This window comes from Macaca thibetana, chromosome 1 (assembly GCF_024542745.1).
Source record: "Macaca thibetana thibetana isolate TM-01 chromosome 1, ASM2454274v1, whole genome shotgun sequence".
Lineage (NCBI taxonomy): Eukaryota > Metazoa > Chordata > Mammalia > Primates > Cercopithecidae > Macaca > Macaca thibetana.
This window is the reverse complement of record NC_065578.1, coordinates 115,201,758-115,228,421: the sequence shown is the minus strand read 5'-3', so window position 1 is coordinate 115,228,421 and position 26,664 is coordinate 115,201,758. Positions and strand designations below refer to the sequence as shown.

The window sequence follows — 26,664 nt, the reverse complement described above, 5'->3', positions numbered from 1 at the left end:
GCCTGGCCTTTCATAGGTATTTTTATTTTTGTTTATTTAGTTGGTTTTGTTTTGTCCACAGTGGAAATTCATTCTCATCAATAAAAGCTAGGGTCTTGTGATCCAAACCACTAGGTTTTCTGCAAGCATAATTTTTAACAATAAATTAACCTGCTTTCCCACCCAATAATTCTTTACTAAAAATTAAATAGTAAAATAATGATTAAATAATTTTAAAGTAGCTAGGTTTAAATATAAAAAATTATACTGGAAAGATATATTCATTTATATAGCAAGATTTACCTTATTTATTTATTTATTTATTTTTTGAGATGGAGTTTCACTCTTGTTGCCCAGGCCAGAGTGCAATGGCGTGATCTTGGCTCACCGCAACCTCCGCCTCCTGGGTTCAAGCGATTCTCATGCCTCAGCCTCCCAAGTAGCTGGGATTTCAGGCATGTGCCACCACGCCTGGCTAATTTGTTTATTATTAGTAGAGACGGGGTTTCTCCATATTGGTCAGGCTGGTCTCGAGCTCCCAACCTCAGGTGATCCGCCCATCTCGGCCTCCAAAAGTGCTGGGATTACAGGTGTGAACCACTGCACCCGGCCTAGAACAAGACTTAAAAACACCAAATATTGAGGTACAATTTGGTACCTTTTCACTTTAATTATTGCCAGTCACTGTGTCATCCAACTGTTTTCTTCCCATCAAAATCTGAAGAAGCTCACAAATAAGGTCATGTGCTGCACAACATGGTTTCAGTCACCAACAGACCACAGCTCTCATGGTGGTCCCATAAGATTATAATGCTGTATTTTTACTGCACTTTTTCTATATTTAGATACTTTTAGATACACAAATACTTACCATTGTGTTACAATCGCCTACAGTAGTCAGTGCTATAACATACTGTACAGGTTTGTAGCCCAGGAGGAATGAGCTAAACTGTATAGCCTAGGTGTGTAGTAGGCTGTGCCATCTAGGTTTGTATAAGCACACTGTATGATGTCACACAGTGACAAAATCACCTAATGATGCATTTCATAAACATATTCACGTCATTAAGCAACATATGGCTATACTGGGACAAAAGTGATTTGGCCCAATAAAATGGCTGCTTAGAGATTGTAACTGCCCTCACAGTTGTTCCTGCCTGTTGCACAGTTGCACAGACAGAGCCAATTTACTAAGACAGCATTATTACAATAGAGAAATAGTTTAATAAATGCAAAGCTGGCTAAACAGAAAATCAGAGTTTTATTACTTAAATCGGCCTCCCAAAACATTTGAAGACTAGGGTTTTTTAAGGTTAATCTGGTGGGCAGGGGGCTAGGGAGCGGAGGAATGCTTTGGTTGGGTGGGGGCTGAAATCATAGAGGGGTCGAAGCAGGTTCTTCTTGCTGTCTTCAGTTTCTGGGTGGGATCGCAGAACTAGTTGGGCCAGTTTACCAGTCTGGGTGGTGCCAGTTTGTTCATCAAAATGCAGGGTCTGAAAAATATCTCAAACGCCAATCTTAGGTTTTACAATAGTGATGTTATTTGTTGGAGCAGTTGTGGAGTATATTAGTCTGTTCTTGGATTGCTCTAAAGAAATACCTGAGACTGGGTAATTTATAAAGAAAAGAGATTTAATTGGCTCATGGTTCTGCAGGCTGTACAGGAAGCGTTATGGTTTCTGCTCTTGGGGAGGCCTCAGAAAGCTCACAATCATGGCTGAAGGGCAAAAGGGGACCAGGCATCTAATATGGCAGAATCAGGAGCAAGAGAGTGCAGGTATGAGTAGGGGCAGGTAACACACACTTTTAAACAACCACATCTCACGAGACTCACCGTCATAAGAACAGCACCAAGGGAGATCGTGCTAAATCATTCATGAGAAATCCACCCCCATGATCCAATCACCTTCCACCAAGCTTCACCTCCAACACTGGGGATTACAATTTGACAGGAGATTTGGGTGGAAACACAGATACAAAGCATATCAGGAAATTTAGAATTGTGTGGCTTCTGGCTGCATGACTCCTGAGCCATAATTTCTAATCTCGTGGCTAATTTGTTAGTTTTACAAAGGTGGTCTGGTTCCCAGGCAAAAAGGGGGTTTGTTTTGGGAAGGGACAATTACCATCTTTGTTTCAAAGTTAAACTATAAACGAAATTCCTTTTATGGTTAGCCTGGCCTACGCCCTGGAATGAACAAGGACAGCATGGATGCTAAAAACAAGATGGAGTAGGTTGAGACAGATTTCTTTTGCTGTCATAATTTTCCTATGTCACAGTTTTCTCACCGTTATAATTTGTGCAAAGATAGTTTCAAGATGGTTCTAGGACCTTGAGGAGTCCTAAGTATCACAGATGGAAAAATCAGTATGTTAAGAAAAGTACAGTCATAATCACTAACCCTTATTTTAGTTAAAATACAAGCTTATACATAGAAACAAGGCTGCAGTCTAGAAGAAAGTCCGCAAATAGGCAGTGCAGTTTTAATTAGTTGAGTATGGAGACTAATTAATATGCAAATGAGGAGCTTACCAATATTAATCATCTGTTTTACTAGGCAGCTTTTACTAAAGAGTTTCTAACGAGTTTGCAAATTAAGTTTCTTTGACATTAAAAATCAGCTAAACGCCTGTCTGAGAATAATCTCTTCTAACTCAAGGGCGGGAAGGGAGAATTTTTTTCTGGATGAAAAACAGCAGTGTTTAAAACCAATTCCCATGTTGGCAAGCACTGTGCAAGAGTTCTGTATCAACCCTTTCCAGGCTCTAATTGAAACCATTTCAGCAAGAGAGACAGCAGAAAACAGTTGGAACAGAGACAAATATGAGTCATGGTGATTTAAAGATACATGACCTAGAAAGTTGCGTCAAAAAACTTGCTTAAGTTGGTGACTGGCATTGTTAAAACACAAAAGAGGTTAGAAATATTTGCTTAAACTCCCTTTTATGGCCTTTAACATACCCCTATGGTTCTCTTTACTTGGAAATATTGAAGATTGGGTTGAATGCTGACTTATCAGGGGTGATCTGAGTATGAGGATAGATTACAAAGTGGTCACTTTCATTTTGGGATTCATTTTCATTCAAGTTTGTGAAAAAGTATATGGGCTTCAGTTCAATTATGTTCATCCTATTTTCAATGTCAATTGATTCCATTATCATGCCACTTGGCTATTAATACAAAATTATACACTACAAATTAATACAATATTTTTATGTTTCCTACTTCCAGGCAGAATGTCAGCAAAGAAATTCTTTTGAAAGACAATAGATTGGATGCAACTCTTCTCTGATCCTCTGCTCCAGTAATTGAAATTCACAGTTGCCCTTAAAAATATTTTCTCTTTCATCATATCCCTATGGAGATTCAAAGGAAACTTTGAAATGATACCTTTTCAATGAGCTCACAATCTATGTTTCTTCTCAAATTTTGCACCTCTCCCCCCACCCCCTACTCTTCTATACCTATCAGCCAAAACTTACCATAATTAGGCTAGGCAAATTTGTTACCAGGGATCTCCTTTATGCATTCATTCATTCATTTGTTCAATGAATATTGATGAGGTTGAACCAAGGTACGGAGCACCTCCCGCTGTATAAGGTACTTTGGGATGCAAATATGTATAATTAGAAGTTTCAAGGGATTTACAATCTACCAAGAAAATAAAACATGTGCCCAATAAGGCCACTTTGAAGAATTATGTGATAAAAGCAATGAAAGTTGTATATCTCATGTGCTTGCTGCAAATGACTTTGAGCAATCTTGTGAAAACATTCTGCCTCAATCTCTTTCTTAATATAGCCAAGTCCTAGTACATCGGAAAACAGAAGATGATTGGTGATTTATTACTTTTCAATTTTTACAAGTTTAAAGTGGCTAATATGACAAATACCGAAGAACGGTCCCACCTTTCCCAGAGTAGGGAGAGACCTTACTTTAGTCTGTGGATGTTTACTTGCTGATTGTCAATGAGAATGAGCCAATGACATTCACTTGAAGTGTTCAGCGGGGAGCTCTGGACTATATTTTTCAGTTTTGTTATGATTCTTGCTTGTCTGTAGCCTTATTTCTTTTGGTCAATACCTGTGCTAAATGTTCTGGTTGGTGGAAAATACTGTTAAGTTCAGATTCATTAAAATTCATGGCAAAAATGAAAGAAAGTCCTTAATCAAAGGCACAAGATAGATTTTGCAAAGAAATTACGGCCAGAGAATTAATCCAAAATGTGCTTTGGTTTGGGCTTCTTTACAAGCACGTCTTGGCGGCAGGTCTGGACTTGAGGTTGTGGGAGCTGCAGGAGTGGAAAATGGAAATGGCTCATCTGCACCTGCCCTTTCTCCAGAGATTTGTCTCATCATCCTCTCCCATGACACACAGGGCCAGTCCACACTGCAGAGAAGTCTGCAGACCATCCTTCCTTGATGCCCAAGCCCCAGCAGGATGGTGCTCCAAGTCACTGTCACTAAATTGTATATGGTGTTTTACAAACAACTATATGACTGGATATAGAATGTATTTCTGTGGTATGTGTGAATTCCAATTGTTTGCTCTAGAACAGCACTGTTCAATAGAACATTCTGCAGTGACAAAAATATTCTGTAAATCTCCATGGTCCAATACAATAGCCACTAACCACATGGCTATTGAGGATTTAAAATATGGAACTGGATTTTTAATTTTATTTAATTTTGATTACATAATTTTAATTTAAATAGCCACATATGTCTAGTAGCTTACCATAATGGACAGTGCAGTCCTAGAAAATAACTTCATCCATTTTGATTTTATAAATGGAAATGGAAAATAACCACCCTATGATAATGACACAGTTCTGACTTAGGCGCATGAATTAATTCTCTTAATTTTGACATAAATATAATGAATGAAATTTCAACCCTTCTGCTATTGATGAAAAAGTAAGGCTTTGACTTCAGTTGTCTAGATTGAATATATAACTGGCCAACTGCTCACTTTGATTTTTTTACATTTATTATACATCTTGCATCCCACAGCCAGCCATAGATAGGTAAGATTAAATTAGTCTTCTATCTTAGGAACACATAATAGGACCTTCTAATTAGGACACAAAATTATAAAAACATAAATAAAATAAATGCAAATAATATTAATAAATTCTGTAGATAATTCAAAATGCTGTTTGAATGAGAATTCTGAACAACTTGGTGGCATGGCTACACTGGAGCTAAATTTGCTATTATTTGAAAATTCTGAAATCAAGTACTATAAATGATGTGTTCTAATAAGAAATAATCACCTCTTGAGAGTATGGTAACGTGTATGAGACTAAGCACAACTAATACAAAACAGCATATAACCTGAATTTTATGTATAGCTCGTTTCTGGGAGGAAGTGTTCCCAATGTTTGCACCAGAATTAGAAGCAACCAGAGACTCAATTGGTCTGATGCTAATAACTATGCAGGAGCTTTCCTAAGATGCTGAATGTGCACTTCTGAGCCCCCTTCCACTCACCAGTCTGTGTTGATGAGCCCAGATACATACAACTGACTAGAATTTCATCACTTTTAAACAGGCACTATTGAGTTGATGCCACATCCATGAATATGATTGATTTAGACAAGACTGAAAAATATAGCGTTTTAGATAACCAGGGGGTTCAGCCGAATTCTAAGGAGGGGCTTGAGAGCACCTGCTCCTCTAGTTGCATTAATACGGCTCCTGGAGGCCAGGCATGGTGGCTCACACCTGTAATCCTAGCACTTTGGGAGGCCAAGGCAGGCGGATCACGAGGTCAAGAGACCAAGACTATCCTGGCCAACATGGTGAAACCCCGTCTCCACTAAAAATACAAAAATTAGCTGGGCATAGTGGTGTGTGCCTGTAGTCCCAGCTACTCAGGAGGCTGAGGCAGGAGAATCGCTTGAACCTGGGAGGCGGAGGTTGCAGTGAGCCGAGATTGCGCCACTGCACTCCAGCCTGGGCAACAGAGTGAGACTCCATCTCAAAAAAAAAAAGACTCCTGGAAAAATCGACCCACTTGTTTATACAGCCTCTCTTACTTCATAGGATTCTTGTGAGAATTAAATGAGATCCTGGGAGGGTTAGATGACTACAGTAGAAAGAGCAGTCAGATGATAAAAAATATCTGAATTTTAATCCTGAGACTTTACTTAATGTCTTTGAGTTTTAGCTTTCTTATCTGCAGGATGAGGGTAGGAATGTCAGCTCCATATATCTCACAGAGTTTCTGCAGGGATCACATGAGACACTGCACGCTTTTTTTTTTTTTTTTTTTTTTTTTTTTAAATTCTGAGTTTGTTATAGGCACAGAGATTTCTGATTTCTGGTCACTGTTTTTTAGATTCATTTACTTTTATCTAGTCCCTTAGTCACCAGTTGCACATATCTACAAAATGATTGGCTGGGATTAGTGGCGTGGTCTATGAAGGTAAAATTGAGTGAAACAAGAAAAACCATAAAAGGTCCCAAATCCATGGCCTTGACTTCATTAAGCAGGCGCAATATTCATCCGTGCGATCCATCTTCAGTGAAATGTAGCCTCCTGACCTTTTGCCAGCTTAGCCCTGTTGTCAGCAGCTGGGGGCCCTGCCACAGGGCTGGGGAGGGAGCCCCGGGTTGCCCACATTGCAGATCATTTCAGGAATATTCAAGAGGGACTGTAAAATAAACCCCCAGTCTTGTAATTTTATTTCAAAAAGCAAAAAATCTCCCAGATAATGAGCATTTTGCTCTAATAAGAACTGTAGGATTGATTAGGTTCAAACTGTTAACAGACATCCTTATGGTTAATGAAGCAGCATTGAAAATGCCTCTGGATTTTTTGGAAACTTAAATCATACAAAAGGAAGCAAAGAACTGGAGGTAGGGTGGATTAAACTGTCTGTTAATTAATATACTCAAAATAATGGACACAAAATGTTCTTTGAAAAGTTCATATGTATCAAGAGTTATTTCCCCAATGGGCAAGCAATAAACTTTGATGATTATTGTTGGAACATTCTTTGGATAACATATTTTTCTGTGAATCTTGAGTGGGGGACGGAAGCTTCTGCCATTTTAATTCCTTTGTTAATGTCTTTATGAATGCAATTAACACTTCATTCACGCTTCTTTGTTTCTGGATCCCATTAGGATGTGGTTTATGCCAGTTTCTCTCTCCCAGGAGACAGCCCGCATCACACAACATTTCACTCAGCTGTGTCGCTGAGCACTGACAAACTCAATTTACGAAAGGCAAGAGTGAGTTGACACCATGCTGTGGCAGTTGTCCTGATGGGAGGAAACGACTCATTTCCTTCCAAGGTAGAACCCACCTTCTCTGAGAAGCAAGCTTGTGCATAAGAGTGTTGAAGACAAGGAGGTAAGGAAAGCCTCTTGGCTGACACAAAGTAAAATCCCTGCAGTTGAAGAAATGCTAAGAATCAAATTTGGTTCCTGGTCTTCAAAGAAAAAACAGCTATCGCTGGCCCCGTAGGCACAACAGGCTGCTGTTATCTTTATCAAACATTTAGTAAGAGCTAACTAGGTACAAAGTAAGGGAGAAGCCCAGAAGCAGAGGAAATGGTCTCTCCCTTCTGGAGCTTACAGTGTAAACAAGAGGCAAGAGATAAACATGACAAATACATAAGCCGGGGCGAAAGGCAGCACAGCTAAGTCCTGAATGAGAGGCACAGACCAAAAGAACACTAGGAGTTCAGAAGTCTGTGATGGGGAATCTGGGGAAAGCTTTTCTGGGGAGGTGAGACTTAAATAAAAGCAGTTCCCCTGGCCATTCAATGATTGCACTCACCAGGAAAGAGGGAGAGAATAGGAGGAACTGCAGAGAGGGAAGGAGAGGCAGGCATTAGCTAAGATGCAAAGGTGCAAAATGAGTAAGAGGGTTTTTGTTCTTGATACATTATTTTCCCTTTATATTAAAGTCTCTCCTCCAATTGATGGGATCATTTCTATTTCAAATATCAGTGTGCTATTTGCTTAACAGCCAAAGGCACTGCAAATGAATATATCTGAATCTTACTAGGAACTGTACAGAAGAAGATGCAGGAGGTCCAAAGGGAAGTCAGAGACAAAAGAAGGAAGGAAGGAAGCAAGCACTGCTCATGGTTTGACATTACATTTTTTCTTTAAATGAAAAAAAAAAAAAAATCACCTATAGATAGGCCTTGTACCTGTGCTATAATTTTAAGTTTGGTTTTCTCTGACAAAGACAAAAAAAGAGGAGAATTTCTAATAAGTGTTAAGAAGCATGCCATATTTCCAGAAAAGGAAGTAAAGCAGCTTATAGTCCAAGTCATCTGTGCCTAATGTTAAAGATGTTTTAATAAGCAAAGGGTAGTATTCCTTATGCAGTTTTAACATGATTTAATGGCATGATAATTGGTTATTTTCTTGTTTCTGAGTTACTCCAGAAATCTAGCCCTTTTCCCATTAGCTATATATCCTTATTACCAAGATCTTTCTCATGTCTCTTTCAACCAGATCTGGGCTGTCAATGCCATCATATTCTATTAGAATAAGGCCTGGATGTATTTCTGCCAGATTGGCCAGCCCCTAGGCATTAAAGCATTACAGACCACAGTCATGCCTGAGCACTTTTTGCATTAACAATAAGGGTCATTTTGTTTACATTTTATCATATGAAACTGCTCTTTGTGGGAAAAATGGCTTCCCATATTACAAATAATGCTTGGCCAAAGAACAACTAACATTAACATTAACACTGATTCTAATCAAAAGTTAAAGTGTTGGTAATTTTATGAGGGTTGTTTCTTTCCCTAAAGCAAATAGCTGTCAATTGTCAGTTTTAAAACTACCATGATTTATTGGAAGAATAACAGCTCAGTAGAATTACTGAATTAATTCCCAAACATTTAAAGGGGAAAGAAAAAAAATGATAAAATGGATGGTCTGTATGGAGCAGGGAGGGGAGGGGATGGTTCTGAGGCTAAAAAAAACAAAAAACAAAAACCCTTTACTTCTGTCCTTGTGCATTTTTTTAAATAGAAAAAAGCCACTCTGCATTCCCTGGCCTCAAGCCACTAGGTCACTATGTAAAACATAAACAGGGTCTGTGTTTTGCTGCAGTTGAGAAAGATGTAAAGGTGTACATATGATGGAAGAGGTTTTGTTTCCTTTCCCCTCTCAGGAATGGTCTGACAGCCCCAGGCTCGAGAATGTGTCTCTCCCAAGTACTCTGTCACCCTGGTAACCATGGAGACCATGACGATCGATTAGATGCCATCTGATCTCAACCTCATAAAAAAAAAGGCAGCAGATGGCAACCAGGCCACTAGACCTGTCTCAAGAGAGACGAAGAGGAAGAGCGAGAAAGGGAAGGAAGGAGGGAGAAAGGGGAGGAGGTGGGGGTGGGTTGGCGCAGGGAGAAGAGAGCCCAGAAGCAGCTCTGGAAATGAAAATTTTAGAAAAGAATGAAAATAGAAAACAAGGAAAGCAATGGAAAAAAAAGAAACTAAAACCCACTGTGCGATAGACCCCCATAGTGAGTTGATAATTCTGTGAGGAAGATAATTCTATAGAGAAAGCGGATCAGCTATCTCCTAACTTTCCACTTTATACAGAATGGTGTGGAACCTGGGCCCCAAGGCTTCTCCGAGGGATACACACAAAGTTGGCTGTCAGAATCAGTTGGACTTTGATGCATCCAAAAGAGAATCTGAGACCTGGTTCTCAGAATGAATATCCCTAATCAGATGAGACCTTTCAGGGGACTGGATGCGTCAATACTGGTATGTTTGTCAGCCCATCCCCAGCAGTGTTCTAATATTCCTTAAAGGAAGAAGCGATAACCAGGTCAGTAGATACCTAAGGTGAAAAGAAGACAAGAGCAGTTAAGTCAATTCTGGTAACCTAGGAGTTTTAGCCAGTGTCCCAGAGTAATGTAATGGCTAATATTTATGAAGTGTTTATGATATGTCAGACACTGCTAAGCACTACATACAGAATATTTTATTTATTCCAGATAACAATACCATAAGATAGGTGCAATAATGATTCCCATTTTACAGAGAGGACCTGAGGCTTAGAGAGGTTAACTACCTTCATCAAGGGCATACCTAGAATGCAATATGTAAATGTACAGAACAGCTTACTTATATAGAGAGTTGACTTGCTCACTCTTGTGCTTTGTTTTTCAATCCCCTCCCCCACCTTTTTTTTGAGACAGAGTTTCACTCTGTCCCCCAGGATGGAGTGCAGTGGTGCTAATTCAGCTCACTGCAACCTTCGCCTCCTGGGTTCAGGTGATTCTCCTGCTTTAGCCTCTGGAGTAGCTGAGGTTACAGGTGTGCACCACCATATCTGGCTAATTTTTGTATTTTTAGTAGAGACAGGGTTTCACTATGTTGCCCAGGCTGGTCTCCAGCTCCCAACCTCAGGTGATCCACCCACCTTGGTCTCCCAAAGTGCTGAGATTACAGGTGTGAGCCATTGCTCCTGGCCTTCTCCTCCTTTTTATTTATTTATTTTCATTTTTTATTTTTTGAGATGGGGTCTTGTTATATCAGTCAGGCTGGTCTCAAACTCCTGGGCTCAAGTGATCCTCCTGCCTCAACCTCCCTAGTAGCTGGGACTATAGGCATGCACTACCACACCTAGCATTTTTCCCTTTTACATTTTATTTCAGATTTTTGCAGATTACAAAATAGGACATGTCCAATATAGAAAACTGCTTAAAACAAGAGAAAGAAAGGGAAAATTATCTACAATCCCATTAGTCAGAGATACGTGTGATAAGCACGTGGATTATGTAATATACATATATAGAGAGAGAGAGGGAGGCAGACATGTATATTTTAAGCAAATATAGTATTAAATCTTAAATACTGTTTCGCTAACATATTTTTTGGAACATTATATTATGAAAAACTTTCCATAGTTTTGACTCTTCTATTTTATCTGATTTAATGATTACAGCATTCTACTATCTGATGTATCATAATTTTATTTAACTACTTCTTTATTATTGGATTTTATTTCCAGATTTTTTCTACTATAAATAATGCTATGGTGATCATTGTTGCATATAAACCTTTTTTGTACTATTCTGACTTTTTTCTTTAGAATGAAAACATATTGGCTAAGTCAAAGTGTATGTTTTCTCAAAACTTCTAAATTGAGGTATAGCATATATACAACAAGGTGAATAAATCTTAAGTGTACTGCGAGTTGAATTCTACATGTGTATAGACAACGGTTATAACCACCACCCAGATCAATGGATTAAACATTTGCACTGCTCCAGAATGCTCTTCATGCCTCTTCCCAGTCAGTAGCTATCCCCTGTCCTTGAACTTCATATAAATGGAATCATAGGGTGTGTATTCTTTGGTTTCTGGCCTCCTTCACTCAACATAACGTCTGCGAGATTCATCCATGCTGTAGAGGATAGCAGTAATCCATCTTTTTATTGCTGCATAGTATCCTTTAAAAAAAAATACTGCAATTTATTGATTTATTTTTTTCTGATAGACATTTAGGCTATTCTGAATAAAGTTGTTATGTATATTCTTATATATGTCTTTTGGAAGACATTTTTATACTTCAAAAAATATAAACTAGAAGAGGCATAACTAAATCATAGAGTCAGGCAAACTTTTAGCTTTAAATGCAGGGTAAACATTTTTAAAGTTTCATTTTGTTTTTAGAAAGGGGGCCTACTTTCAAATTGCTCTCCAAAACATCTGTACCAATTTGAACTCCAACTATCCAATGTCAAGAGTGTACCCTTCCCCTTCCCTCCTCACCACCAGCTAGTGGGCATTTTCATTCTTCTTAATCTTTGCCAGTGTGAGAAACAAAATGGTATCTGATTGTTTATATTGTGTTTGATGACCAAGAAGATGTTAAAAAATTCTTGCTATGTTACCAGATATTCTTGTTTCTTCTTTTGTAAATTGCCCATATACATCATTGCCCTATTTGTTATTAGCTTTAGGATAAGGCAAAAAGCTGAAATATAATCCATATAGTATGTACAGACCATTGGCATTGTAAGAAAAATTCACTGGTATTTATAACCAAAAAATATTTACATTCTTTCCATAAGTTGACATTCTGGTCTATATGTTTCAGAACGAAGCTAACATTTACAGAACACCAATTACTGAGCACATTTACTCTTTAAAACAGCCCTATTTATTTAATTCTTATATCTTCATTTCACTTCAGAGGTAGCATTTAATTTTCATGAAAATTCTGAAGTTATTTAATATTCTGCCTATTTTTACAAGTGCAGAAATCAAGGCTCCACGGGGCTCAGGGTCACAAATGATTTAAGTGGTGGGACTGGGATTTAAACCCAAGACACCCCAAGTCAAAAGTAAATTATTTTTCTCTTTTCTCTAGATGCCATTGCCTAGGTCAGTGCTCTGGCCTATCATCTGAATGTTTGTATCCTCCTAAAATTTATATGTTGAAATCCTCACTCCCATATGTGATGCTGTTAGGAACTGGGGGCCCTTGGGAGGTGATTGGGTCGTGAAGGCAGGCCCTCGTGAATGATCAGCGTTCTTATGAGAGCTGCCCCCAAAAGCTCCCTCACCTCTTCCGCTATGTGAGGACACAGCAAGAAGGCACCATTTATGAACATTGCTATTACCTGTAAGTCACCCAGTTGTGGTATTTTGTTACAGCTGCCTGAACAGACTAAAGTAAGCAGTGATTCTCTCTTTTTTTTCCCCCACATTTCAAACCTAAGAGGGCGTCTGAATTCTGGAACCCTATCCTTAACTCCCTTCCCTTCCATTCTCAACACACATCTACCATTCCACTTCCAAAATCCAAAGAGTATCAGGATCTCTGGGCTATCAAGAAGATTGAGAATATGACAAAATCCATGTTAGCTCATTTATTTTAGAAACTTTTCTTTGTGTGTGGTGTGTTTTAAAATCTGAGTAATGGGGCCGGGCGCGGTGGCTCAAGCCTGTAATCCCAGCACTTTGGGAGGCCGAGACGGGCGGATCACAAGGTCAGGAGATCGAGACCATCCTGGCTAACCCGGTGAAACCCCGTCTCTACTAAAAAATACAAAAAACTAGCCGGGCGAGGTGGTGGGCGCCTGTAGTCCCAGCTACTCCGGAGGCTGAGGCAGGAGAATGGCGTGAACCCGGGAGGCGGAGCTTGCAGTGAGCTGAAATCCGGCCACTGCACTCCAGCCTGGGTGACAGAGCGAGACTCCGTCTCAAAAAAAAAAAAAAAAATCTGAGTAATGGTTTAATAAATCCAGAATTGGAATAAGTAGAAGCGAAAGCAAATCTAGGATGTTTTCCTCTTAATAAGTTACTCCTTTGGGGTCTGAAGCTTATATAATTTTAGAAGCTTTTTAAAATAAAAAGAAGACAAGAATATTTATCAAAATTAGGTTTGAGTGAGTGCTGATTTAAAGTGAGAAAAGAAATTGCTACCAATTACACATTTTAAAAATATTTAACTGCCACAAGAATCACAAAATTAAAAATATATATATATATTTTTGGTACTTAATTGCCCTGACACCCCTATAGAATTATGCCTTCATTTTTTTGGCTCTGTATTCTTGGGTCACGACTTCATATAATAAAGATTTTTGTAGTATTTTCTATCAAGAGGGTACATATAAAGATAGATTAGTCTTTCCAGTAGCATGGTTGATCAAACTTGTTTTTCATTAAGAATTTGGAAAAGTTTCTGTGAGCTTCATAACTCATTATTTGTACTATCACATAAATGCTTGGGATTATAGTCAGTTTTAGGAGATTTCCATCAAATTTTTATCATATGTGAACTCTAAGATTTCAGAGTATTTCTAATTTGTTTTCTTTGTTGTTACTGTTCAATGACTAATCTTTTTTTCTCTTTGAATTTAATGAATTTACATCAAAAAATTAGGTAGTCATTTTGCATTTAAGGAATAAAAATCTTTAAAAAAATACAAAGAATGAAAGGATTTTAGCCAAGTTTACACTTCTTTTTGCTATAATTTTTAACAACAATTCATCTCATCATAACTTAATGCAATGTGCAAGTGCAGCGCCCATTACAATCATTTAACTAAATTTAAGGAAAAACGTTGTTAATAGTGGCCCTCAGAGGAAACAGATTTATCTTCTTTTAAAAACTCTATGGTATATAAACATTACATAATAATGCTACTCAACCACCTCTTGCCTCAAGAATCATTACCAGGCCAGGCCCAGTGGCTCACGCCTGTAATCCCAGCACTTTGGGAGGCTGAGGCGGGCAGATCACAAGGTCAGCAGTTCGAGACCAGCCTGACCAACATGGTGAAACCCCGTCTCTACTAAAAATACAAAAATTAGCCAGATGTGGTTGTGGATGCCTGTAATCCCAGCTACTGGGGAGGCTGAGGCAGGAGAATCACTTGAACCTGGGAGGTGGAGGTTGCAGTGAGCTGAGATCCAGCCTGGGCAACAGAGCAAGACTCCAGTCTCAAAAAAGAACAAAACAAAACAATAAAACACAAATACTTTAATGGTTTTAAAGCAAAGTCTGTTAGACTCTAGATAGCTAAAACTATACTCTTGAGTTCAAACTTACAGAAAAGTACCTCTTAATAAAATATCTTTTGATATAGGTAGGTTTTTGTTTTTTTGTTTTTTGTTTTTTTTGTTTTGTTTTGTTTTGTTTTTTTGAGAGGGAGTCTGGCTCTGTTGCCCAGGCTGGAGTGCAATGGCACTATCTCGGCTCACTGCAAGCTCCACCTCCCGGGTTCATGCCATTCTCCTGCCTCAGCTTCCCAAGTAGCTGGACTACAGGCACCTGCCACTATGCCCGGCTAATTCTTTGTATTTTTTAGTAGGTACAGGTTTCACCGTGTTAGCCAGGATGGTCTCGATCTCCTGACCTTGTGATCCCCCCGCCTCAGCCTCCCAAAGTGCAGGATTACAGGTGTTAGCCACTGCGCCCGGCCTTTTTTTTTTTTTTGAGACAGTCTCACTCTGTCACCCAGGCTGGAGTGCAGTGATGTGATCTCGGCTCCACCTCCAGGTTAACACCCATTCTCCTGCCTCAGCCTCCTGAGTAGCTGGGACTACAGGCGCCCATCACCACGCCCGGTTAATTTTTTTTTGTATTTTTAGTAGAGACAGGGTTTCACCATGTTAGCCAGGATGGTCTGGAGCTCCTGACCTCGTGATCCACCCGCCTTAGCCTTCCAAAGTGCTGGGATTACAGGTGTGAGGCACCGCGCCCGGCAAGTAGTTCTTCTAAGTAGTTCTTAATATCCTCCCTCCCCATGCCCCTATCCTAAATCTTATATTGTTCTTACAAAACTTTCATCAAGAGTAAAAATATATCCAGGCAGATGTATATGTCATACAATAGCAAGAACAGTAAAACCCAACTAATGACTTTGGGTTTTAAAAATAGAAGACGATTAAAATGTACTCAAAGGTACATTAAGAAAAGCTTTCACGGGGGTAATATTGAAACAGTCACAAAGGTTAAGAAAATAGTGATATTGCCCAGGCACAGTGGCTCACGCCTGTAATCCCAGCACTTTGGGAGACCAAGGTGGGAGGATCACCTGAGGTTGGGAGTTCGACACCAGCCTGACCAACGTAGAGAAACCCCATCTTTACTAAAAATACAAAATTAGCTGGGTGTGGTGGCACATGACTGTAATCCCAGCTACTAGGGAGGCTGAGGCAGGAGAATCGCTTGAACCTGGGAGGCGGAGGTTGTGGTGAGCCGAGATCGCATCATTGCACTCCACACTGGGTAACAAGAATGAAATCCGTCTCAAAAAGAAGAAAGAAAATAGTGATATCAAAGTACAAATGGCTGCAATGTTAAAATAGACAAAACTACTATGCAAAAGCTTCTTTTAAAATGAAAAATAACACAACACATGAGTCAGGGTGGTTTTCCTGTTCTACTCATGAATTTTAGTCTTTATAAGGTTGCTTAGGTTGACATCTAGAAGGGTTTCTTATCAGATCTGATGGTCTCATTCTAACTTCGTAGGGTGGGTCTTCCCCAGGGAACTTCTGATCTTGGTTATTGTACAATTTCAAAGTAGTGCAATATCGCCATGATGTGCTGGGGCATGAAGATGTATCCTGAGTACCAATGGAAACCAGCGTGGAATTGAACACCGTCTGCTCCCCAGGCTGCAGCACGTAGAGCATTGTGACCAGCAGGTATTGATAGTAGAACCAGGACATCTACTTCCAGGCTCACACCAGCACCATCCCTGCCAGGTGCCTCCTGCGATGAGGTGGCATTTCAGTCTCTCAATGACTAATCTTAAATATGCTTTGAATTGATGGCACTCACTATTAACTAATTTGTGGTCAACGTCCTCTTTCTAATGGTGTATTATGGTTTTTATATTATCTTTGTCAATATAAACATTCCTGTCTAATTATAAATTTAAATATTTAAAAAATGTATTCATATAACGCATTCTTTTTATTGATTAGATCATTAAATAATATAAAAGTCTATTATTTCTATTAGCAATTTCTCTTCCTTTTAATGATTTACTAATTTTGAATGATCCTTTTTTTTTTTTTTTTTTTTTTTTTTTTGGAGACAGAGTCTCACTCTGTCGCCCAGGCTGGAGTGCAATGGTGTGATCTTGGCTCACTGCAACCTCTGCCTTCCAGGTTCAAGCAATTCTCCTGCCTCGGCCTCCTGTGTAGCTGGGATTATGGGTGTGTGGCACCATACCCAGCTAATTTTTGTATTTTTAGTAGAGAGGAGATTTCACCATATTGGTTAGGCTGATCTCGAACTCCTGACCTCGTGACCTGTCCCCCTCGGCCTCCCAAAGTGCTGGGATTAGAGGCCTGAGCCACTGCGCCCAGCTGGAAATGATACTTTTTTTAAAAAATATTTTTTAGAGACAGGGTCTCACTCTGTTGCCCAAGCTGGAGAACAGTAGAAAAATCATAGCTCACTCTAGTTTTAAATTCACAGGCTCAAGTGATCCTCCTGTCTCAGCCTCCTGAGTAGCTGAGACTACAGGCACACACCACAGTGCCAGGCTAATTTTGAAATTTTTGGTAGAGATAGAATCTCACTATGTTGCCCAGGCTGGTCTCAAACTCCTGGCCTCAAGCAATCCTCCTGCCTCAGCCTCCCAAAGTGTAAGAATTACAGGCATGAGCCACCACACCTAACTGTTTTTTTGTTACAGTTTACTTCTAAATATCAGAATTATTTCTTTTTCTTTTTTTTATTTTTGAGATGGAGTTTCACTCTTATTGCCCAGGCTGGAGTGCAATGGTGCGATCTCGGCTCACCGCAACCTCCGCCTCCCAGGTTCAAGTGATTCTCCTGCCTCAGCCTCCTGAGTAGCTGGGATTACAGGCATGCACCACCACGCCCGGCTTATTTTGTATTTTTAGTAGAGATGGGGTTTCTCCATGTTGAGGCTTGTCTCAAACTTCTGACCTCAGGTGATCTGCCCACGTTGGCCTCCCAAAGTGCTGGGATTACAGGCATGAGCCACTGCGACTGGCCTTAGATATCAAAATTATTTCTATTGACTTTATATTTAAATCTATGAAAAATAGTTTTATTGTATAGCACAAAAACATAGCCGCGTACACTGCATCTGTATGTGCATTCCCAGTAGGAGAGAACTTCCTTTCAATTAGGTGTCAGTAGAAACTAAATCCTCTGCTACAATTGATTGGAAAGAATTTTCCACAGACAGCTTCTGGTTCCAATCCATTTCCAACCTTGCAATTCCTCTACTAGGGTCTCGATGTATTCATATTGTGATTTAACCTGTAGATCTGCCCCTTTATGTTATGACACCTGGTGAGTTTCCACAGTGGGCTGTTGGTATCTTCCTGAAAGCCATTCCTATAACAGCATTCAACCTGAAAGAATGCATCTCCAATTCTACTTGCCTTAGCTGCCCCCCTCCCCAAAATGCCTGCAGCCCCTCGAATGCCACTTGATATAAGGAGAAGTTGGAGTACAAAGAGACAGCAGTCTCACCTATTGTGACTACAATATCCCACTTGTACAAGTTTTGCCAAAACATATGGCAAGTAAATACATTGCTAGGGTTCCTCCTAGCAAATTGAGGGGCGGTGAAGCTTGAGCTTCATGATAAATCCACCTCTAGAGTTTGGGGAGGGAATTACTACTTGGAGAACAAGAGACAGGTGGGCCAGTGGAGAGTGAAGATGCAATCTGGTTCTGCTATGTGGCTCAAATACTGTGACTCTCTACCCTTAGAACATCAGAGTCTTCCAACTCCTTGACATGGGATCTAGTGTGGGAACTCAATCAGGGCCTGTCTTAGACTAAATGAAGTAAGAAAAAAAAATCTTTCCCATCTTTTGTTCATTTTCTTGCCCCTTTCACTTCTTTAGGGTTCACTTTTCCTTTTATCTCTTTCAGTTGTATAGTGCCCTCTGGAGATTTTCCTTCCTTCCTATAAAAGTTTGCTCTTGGTAAAGGCTCAGATATTTGCCATTCATTCATTCATTCATTCATTCACAAATGTTTATTTTGCCTATACAAAAGATTAGGCACCATTTTAGGCACTTAGTCATTTACTAGGGATAAAGCAGTGAAAAAGACAAAAACATCTCTGCCTCACAAAAGTTATAGTCTGGGCCGGGCGCGGTGGCTCAAGCCTGTAATCCCAGCACTTTGGGAGGCCGAGGCGGGCGGATCACAAGGTCAGGAGATCGAGACCACAGTGAAACCCCGTCTCTACTAAAAATACAAAAAATTAGCCGGGCGCGGTGGCGGGCGCCTGTAGTCCCAGCTACTCAGGAGGCTGAGGCAGGAGAATGGCGGGAACCCGGGAGGCGGAGCTTGCAGTGAGCCGAGATCGCGCCACTGCACTCCAGCCTGGGCAACAGCGTGAGACTCCATCTCAAAAAAAAAAAAAAAAAAAGTTATAGTCTGGAGATATTGCGACAGAAAGTAAGCCAATGTTCATGTTAGCATGGCCAAGGTTTTAGTACCATATTAGTGTTCCCATGAAAATTTGCATTTGAGGTCATTTATCTCTTGTTAAAGGAGTGTCTTTATTTCAGAGTTATCATAATTTCAGTCAGCAGGCATTTGGGGAAGTATTTCAGATGGGGAAGGAATACTTTCCCAATTCCTTGGAGCTTTCCATTTTTATTATGTACAAAACTGGTCTTGGTGTACACAAATAAGGCTGGCCATCCTCCAGCCCACGCCGCTCCATTTGAAACTGTATTATTATTGTTAGAACCTCTAGAACAGTCTCTAGTCTCTTGACCAGGGCATCTTGAGGACTGTTTTAAACTGTACACTATGTTGTATCTACTTATTTTCTTCAAAAGGTCCCATGTTAAGGTTAAGTATGACCATGGTAGATCTCTGTTTCTAATAATTTAGATCATTTTTCTTGGTCTTATTCAAACTACTCCACATGATGACAGTGTCTTAGGCTTAGTGCTAAACATTTCATAATACAGTCATTCACACTTTAGAGGAAGTCCTCTTACTTCTGTTACAATGCAGTTGCTCATCTTTTCACCCATTTGTCAATATTACGTTCTTTCTTTGTAAAGGCAATTTTTAAAATTTTCGTTATTAGCACTAGGTGGAAGTTCTTCATTATTGGCAACTTGTATTAGTTACGATTTCTTGATGTGTATGCAACAGAAAATTTAAACTGGCTTCTAAAGTAAGATAATAGATGGCTCACAAAGCTGAAGTCCAGAGGCATTTCAGGCTTTAAGGTTGATGGAGTCACGTGCTGTGGCTCCATTTCCTGGCAGTTCTCTTAGCTCATCCCTTTCCCAACTCACAGCTTCATCCTCAGCCAGGCAGCTGTAGTAAATGGCCTCACATCCATGGATGGCAATGTTCAGGCTGTTCCCACAGCAGTCCCTGATGAACAAGGACACTTTCCCCAGAGGCTCCTAGAAAACCTTTCCTTTTGCCTCATTGGCCCAAAGTATCACATATCACATGATCATTTCTGTTCTTTTTCTTTTCTTTTTTTCACATGATCATTTCCGAACCAACCACTGACAAAGCATTGAGATGACCAAATTAGGCCATCCCCTGGAATACAGTCTAGGTGGGAAGAAGGGCTCGAGACAGATTCTCCTGAGGCACGTGGGCTTCCTGGGGGAGTAAAATGACAGACACAATCAGACTCCTCATAAGAAGGAGTAATGGAAACAGATCCTAGGCATCCTTTTACTTTAGAAGTCATTCTAGTTGCCTCAGTGATATTTTGTTAATTTCTGAACTTATTTCTGCAGCCTCCAGGTAATAAGACAAGTCTCATGCCAATCAATAACCATAAAAAAGAAGTTAAAATTATGTTCAGTATCTTCTGCCTAAGAAAATGAGCCTGAATGTAGTATGTAGGTGACTAAATGAATAATTTGTTTAAGCTAAGGGAGTTAAATTTTAGTTACTGAAAACATTCCACAGGCCTTAGCTGCCAAACTTCCCGCTGAAAGGCCTGAGTGATTTTACTGCGTATACTTTCCATACAGAAGGAGCCTTTGCCAATCCCGTCCCAAGGTGTACATGAGAGGGCCACAGTTATTGGGTTTAACATGCATCTTGAGGTGTTTTGGACAGCTGAGGTGCTTGGTCATACTGTCATTCTCTGCTCTCTGCCTTCAGAGGCATTTTCTTTCTTGAGGTAAACCTCAGAGGGCTCTTAAAGTTTCAAGGAGATTTGGTGTTCCCCCTCTCTTTTCTTTGAGAGGGAGGACAGAAATAGGGTATACAGAAATCCTTAACTTTATGTAAATGACCCACCTTTCTTTCTTTCCCTGGAGTGTTATGAAAATAAGAGTTCTAAAAACGTTTTTCAAACTGCTCCCTTGAGATGTGAAGAAAAGTGCTATCAGTCCCGTGGGTTTTCTACAAAAGCTTTTAAATCGGAGGAGGGAGGAAGGAAAAGCAAAACACATGCCTCCAGCATTTTTCAGATAGTTTGGAATTTAAAAAATATATATCGTTATAGAAATTGTTTTGGTTTTTCACCATCAGCTAGTTCACAGACTGGGCCTGTTGCTGGCTGTTGACTTAAGAGGAGCATCTCCTGGGAAAAGGTTAGCACATCAGAGTGGTGTTTGTTAAAACTGACAGCTTGATAAACTAGGTTTGTATTTACTCTGTCATTACCGAGGATACTTTTAACATCCTTTTGATGTGCTAATAGTCCTTCCTGTGGAAAATTATGCAAACAAACAAACTATTAATTAGATCAAGAGCAGCAGTCTCTGTAGAACTACAACATGCAGATTTGCTGATGTGGATGGACTTGAGCCAGGCAGTGGCCTTTAGCTGCAAGGGATGCTCTCAGAGGCCAGCTCTCTGTGCTCGTCTGTACACCTCCCGGTAAGGACTACAGGTCCACTCACCCATTACAGATTTCAGAGACCTCCATCCTTCAGGGTGGGGCCAAGGGAGGGGTGCTCTGGATACATTGTTCCAATTCACCCGGGAAGATCAACTGCAGATGGCACTTGAGGAACATGAGGGACTTAGGAAGGCAATGTAGAATTTTCCAAAGATCTTATGAATTCCTAAATGGTCATAAGAGCTTTTGTATGGGTTACAGCTTTCTACAGAGGTCAAAAAAGTTTTATTGGAATGAAAAACCAAGAGCCACAAAGATTATGTGGCATGCTGCAGCCCAAGTCTTGGCTGGCTGAGTGCACTTCACTGGTCAACATCTTATGGTCATATGAGCTACCATCTGTAACGGTAGAGTAACCATTACTGTTACTGGGTGACTGACGCTAATTTTGGCCCAAGTTGGGCCCAACAGTATGTATGCTGATGCTCGAGTCACACTGGGAGGGCCTATGCTAGTCCTTGGTCCCAGGTGTGCTCCAGTTTTATCCACAGCCCCAGTCAGCCCTGACTCTCACTGATGCTTTATTGCACTGGCAGTTTCCATCTCGCTGGCTGCCTGCTCTTCCTGTTGGGTGACTTTCAGCAGCACAGCTGCTGACAAACATTGTGTCACATGCTTTTTTTTTTTTTTTCTCTTTAGCTCTAGGTTTTATTCTCCCTCCCAAGTCATCCCTGCTTGCTTTTTCTTCTGCCCAAGCTTTCAATTGTTCAGGTAAGTCTTCTTCTCTCTTTGCAAAGTTAACATTGTAATGTGTAGAGTAACACTTAGTGAAATTTTAGGGAGGAAAGGGAGAAAAAGTGCTTTCCCACAGAAAACCTTACGACTCCCAAGTCTGGAGCGGTCTGACCCCCGGGTAAAGTTCTGTCTCCTTCTCTTTCTACTCCATTCCAAGCATGATCCAGCTATATACATTGATGGAAAAAGGCTCCTTTCTCTTTCCATGGGGTATGATTATAAAAATGCCATGGAGACTTTCTCTCCAACCCCAAGCCATCTTGTTACCTTGAGAAAGTCTTAAAATGCCACCACTTGAGATGCATTCCTTTGGCCTAAATAAGACTTTTATCTGGTTAAAATGAATTTTGTAAAGATGGGTCACTTTGGTGTGAGTGAGTCATCTGGGTCCCACAAGAAGAAAGCGCTGAAGAAGTAAAGGATGTCAGGAGAGCACATTTTGAATAAGTTCTGGAGTGTGGCAAGAGTGGGGATGAGGCTGGGGGAAGTGGACGGCACAGGAGGGAAGGATGTGTTCTCTGTTGATAAGTCTCATCTGCCTCCCACCTTTGCCGAGAGTCCACCCTTGATACATTGGCTTCCAAGACCAAGCAGGGCCCTGAGACTCACAGGAGGGGCAGGACTCACCCTGGGTCCTGATGACCTCAAGACCTCAGTAGGATTCTTGGATTCTGCAAAGTAATTAGTTAACTCAATGAAAACATACTGGGCTCTCTGCTTTGGGGATTTTATTTTATTTTTTAAATTTTAGTTCTTTGTTGAACTGGCAATTATTTCTTGGAACTGGCTAAGTATGTCACTGAGCAGCCTGGCTGCTTTGCTGAAGAATCACAAATGAATGACATGACCAGTTCTTTTGTTCGCGTGTAACCACAGCCTTGAAAAACCAGGCTCTCTTAATGTATCAGCAGGGCCTCTGAGAATATGGCCTAGTCCTAATTTTTTCATCTGCAAATGAAGATCATAGTAACTGCTACCTTGTAAAGTTCTTTTTTTTGTTGTTGAGACAAGGTCTTACTCTGTCATCCCGGCTACAGCACAGTGGTATGAACATGGCTAAATGCAGCTTCAACCTCCCATGCTCAATCAGCCCTCCCACCTCAGCCTCCTGAGTAACTGGGACCATAGGCATGTGCCACCACATCTGACTAATTTTTTTTTTTTTTTTTTGAGACAGCGTTTCACTCTTGTAGCCCAGGTTGGAGTGCAATGGCACAGTCTCGGCTCACTGAAATCTCTGCCTTCCAGGTTCAAGCAATTCTCCTGCTTCAGCCTCCCAAGGAGCTGGGATTACAGGCACCCACCACCATGCCCAGCTAATTTTTTGTATTTTTAGTAGAGATGGGGTTTCACCATGTTCGCCAGGCTGGTCTTGAACACCTAACCTCAGGTGATCCACCCACCTCGGCCTCCCAAAGTCCTGGGATTACAGTAGTGAGCCTCCATGCCCAGCCCATCCGACTAATTTTTAATTTTTTGTAGAGATAGGGTCTCCCTATTTTGCCCAGGCTGGTCTCAAATGCCTGGGTTCCATCCTCCCACCTCAGCCTTCCAAAGTTGGGATGACAGGGGCAAGCCGCTGTGCCCGTTCATAAAGTTCTTTAAGGATGAATGATAGTGCATATGAAGGGCCTACACAATGCCCAATGCCTGGCAAATACTGAGCACCGGATAGATGCCAGTTGTTATATTTAATATTAGCGTAAGACCAACATACCAGTTATTTAATAACTAGTGTCTTGACAATCAGGAAGACTTACAGCATCTTCCCAAGAAGCCTAATTTATTCCCAGAGAGTAGTATCTAGGGAGGAAGACACATCTGCAGCCTTTGTTACCCCACTAGATATAAGAGTAAGGGAAAGAGGAGAAAGTTCCTTTCCCCAGTGTCCTGCAAACTACCATTGTACATGCAGAAAGCTGCATCCACACTGAGCATGGCCGTCTAGGGGAAGGAGCAAGGACTGGGGACTTTGGAGAAGTCTGAGCCTGATTGAATTCTAGTCCACTGCTCTCAGGAACATGATTTGTGTCCTCAGTGCACACATAAGCGTATGGCTTCAGCACATGCACACTCACACACACACACCCACTTACAGGTTCGAACATCATCGCACTGGGTGTATTTTTCCTTGTCTTCCTTCTCGTCTCTTGCATCCTTTTCAGTCCATTCGGGCATAATTATTATTGCTCTGCTGGCTTGGTTCTGCAGCTCTCTAGAGTGGAGCAGATGTCGACAGCTCTGAAAGATTCCATGCTATTACACAGCAGAACAAATGAGTATGTCAGAAAAGGCTCTTCAGTCTAACAAGAAAACAGAGGAAAGAGACAAAAAGAATAAAGCCTTTGGAGACCAGCAGACTCGGTCTGATTAGATCTTATGCTAACATGAGGCCCACTCTGCGTACTAAGAGTGATTTAATATGTTTAAATGATACAGGGGAAATATGTCTAGGGGAAAAGAAAACACAGAGAAAAGAGAATTTCCTCCCTGGCAGGCATGATTAAGATGGTGTGGGCTTCCTTGAAAATGCGACTGCAGCATGAGACTGTTGAGTGCAGGCCCAAGCATATTTACTTACAATGCCTGACATTGTCTCATTATACTGGGCAGTGCCGGCTTTCTCCACCACTGGGTGAGTGATAGGAGCTGTTCAGATGGATTAGCTGGCTAGGTGCATAACAGAATGTCAGCCTCACTGCCAGGTCATTGTTTCTTCCCTTAATGTGGGAAACTATAATTTATAAACATCTTATATATGGGGCCACAAGTCCACAAATCCTAATTATCCTAAACAAAGATTTAAATATTCTAGAATTTTGAAAGAGAGAAGACGGAGGTCTTTCAGCAATCAAAGTGGATGAACCGAAGTCCATGTATTATGGATCACGTAAAGTAATTCCTGATTGAATATGTTCTCACCTCCTTGCTTTTAACCTATTTACTCTACTATCTTCTCCTTATAATTCCAACTATTAATGTTATAGGTCTCTCTTTCACTAGACCACTGCAAAATAGAAAAAATAATTTAGAAAGGCCATCTTTGGGATAAGGAGGATGGAGTGAAAGACTGTTACATACATATAAAGTCCTGACAGTATCAAAATGTGATATCTGTTAACAGTGAGAGGACACAGATACTACAATGAAGTAGAAAACATATGTGCTTGTTTCTTTTTCTTCTTTGTTCCTTTAATCCTGGCACAGTGGGTCTGAGGCAGCTTTCTAGGGATTTTTGTTATATGGGTAAAGGATAGCACATAAGTCAAAAATCCCTAATGAATAAAAATTAAAAACCAAATAAACAACTCTATGAAGAAAGCAGGTTATTAAAGCTCATTGTTGAAATGCAATAAATGGAAAACCTCCTGGGAATTTCCCTCATACCTAAAAATGCCCAGACTTTGCACTCCAGATGTTAGGATCTGTCTAGAAGCTCAACAGCCCTTAGTAGGAAGAGAACTCAACAGTTACCTGGCCCAGTGTTTGTTGCTGACACGTGATCAATCTGCCTATATTTAAGGCCATCTCTTGACAGGGCCTCATTCCCTGTGAGACACCAGTCCATTGTCAGAGTGCTCTCATTATTAGAAAGTTCAGTCTTGTTGGAACCCAAATATACCTCCTTGTCTCTTCACCTCACTGGCAATGGCTCTGCCCTCCAGGACGGAGCATCTACACGCAGTCAGAACACCTGTGTCCATATCCTCGCTCTAGTCATGTGACTTTGGACAGGTAACTTAATCTCTCTGAGCTCCAGTTTCCTATTCAAAGGCCAGAAGTGGGAATAACTGAGAGAATCCATATGAAGGTATTTGCCATACAGAACTCACTCTGTAAATATGAGCCGTTATTTTGGACTACGAAAGGATTGCTGCCTTCTTATAGTGTACTCTACATTTCTATTACAGCCTGAGCTTATAGTGCACTAGTGATTCATTTTGGGCTTATAATCAGCTGAAACATCTCTTATTATTTTCACACAGGCTCCTATCAAACCACATCTTTCCCATCTGCTGCTTATTCCATCTTATTTGCTTGTTTATTTTAACCAAATGTTAAGACTTTACATTTATCCCCATTAAACATAATCTTGTTAGATCTGGTCCATTGTTTCAGCCTGTCAAATCTTTTTTGCATTGCAATTCTAGTGTCCAATGTATTAGCTATCCCTTCCAGCTTTGTGTCACCCACAAATTTTATCACTGGGCCATCAATGTCTTCATCCAAGACATTAATAAAAATGCCTAACAAGGTAAGACGGAGGCCAGAAAACTGTGGTGTGAAAGATCCTTTCTCTAGATCCACATCAACTCATTCATTAGTACTCTGAGTCCAATCAGTTACTCATCTACCTGACTTGGTTGCCATCAGCCCTTGTCCATGGGTGTATCTCATTTTCAAAGATAGAGGCTTTGTCTGTCAAATGCATGCTGCAATCCAAATGCACTTCATCCACACAATACCTGGAAAACCAGTCTAGCAAGTCTCTCAGAAAGAAACATGGCAGGTCTGTGACAATTCACTCCTTGCCTCTCACCTGGGAACAGTATCCAGCTCACCAGAAAAAGATCATCCAAACTGCCTGACCTTTA

General features: G+C 40.6%; 1 protein-coding gene and 1 pseudogene across 3 annotated transcripts in view; one reads left to right on the top strand and one right to left on the bottom strand.

The window, feature by feature from the left end:
• The window catches only part of NGF (nerve growth factor), a 1,213,865-nt gene that overhangs the window by 578,000 nt on the left and 609,201 nt on the right, over nucleotides 1–26,664 (top strand). The window lies entirely within an intron of this gene.
• On the bottom strand, nucleotides 15,997–16,193 carry LOC126930876 (serine palmitoyltransferase small subunit A-like; annotated as a pseudogene).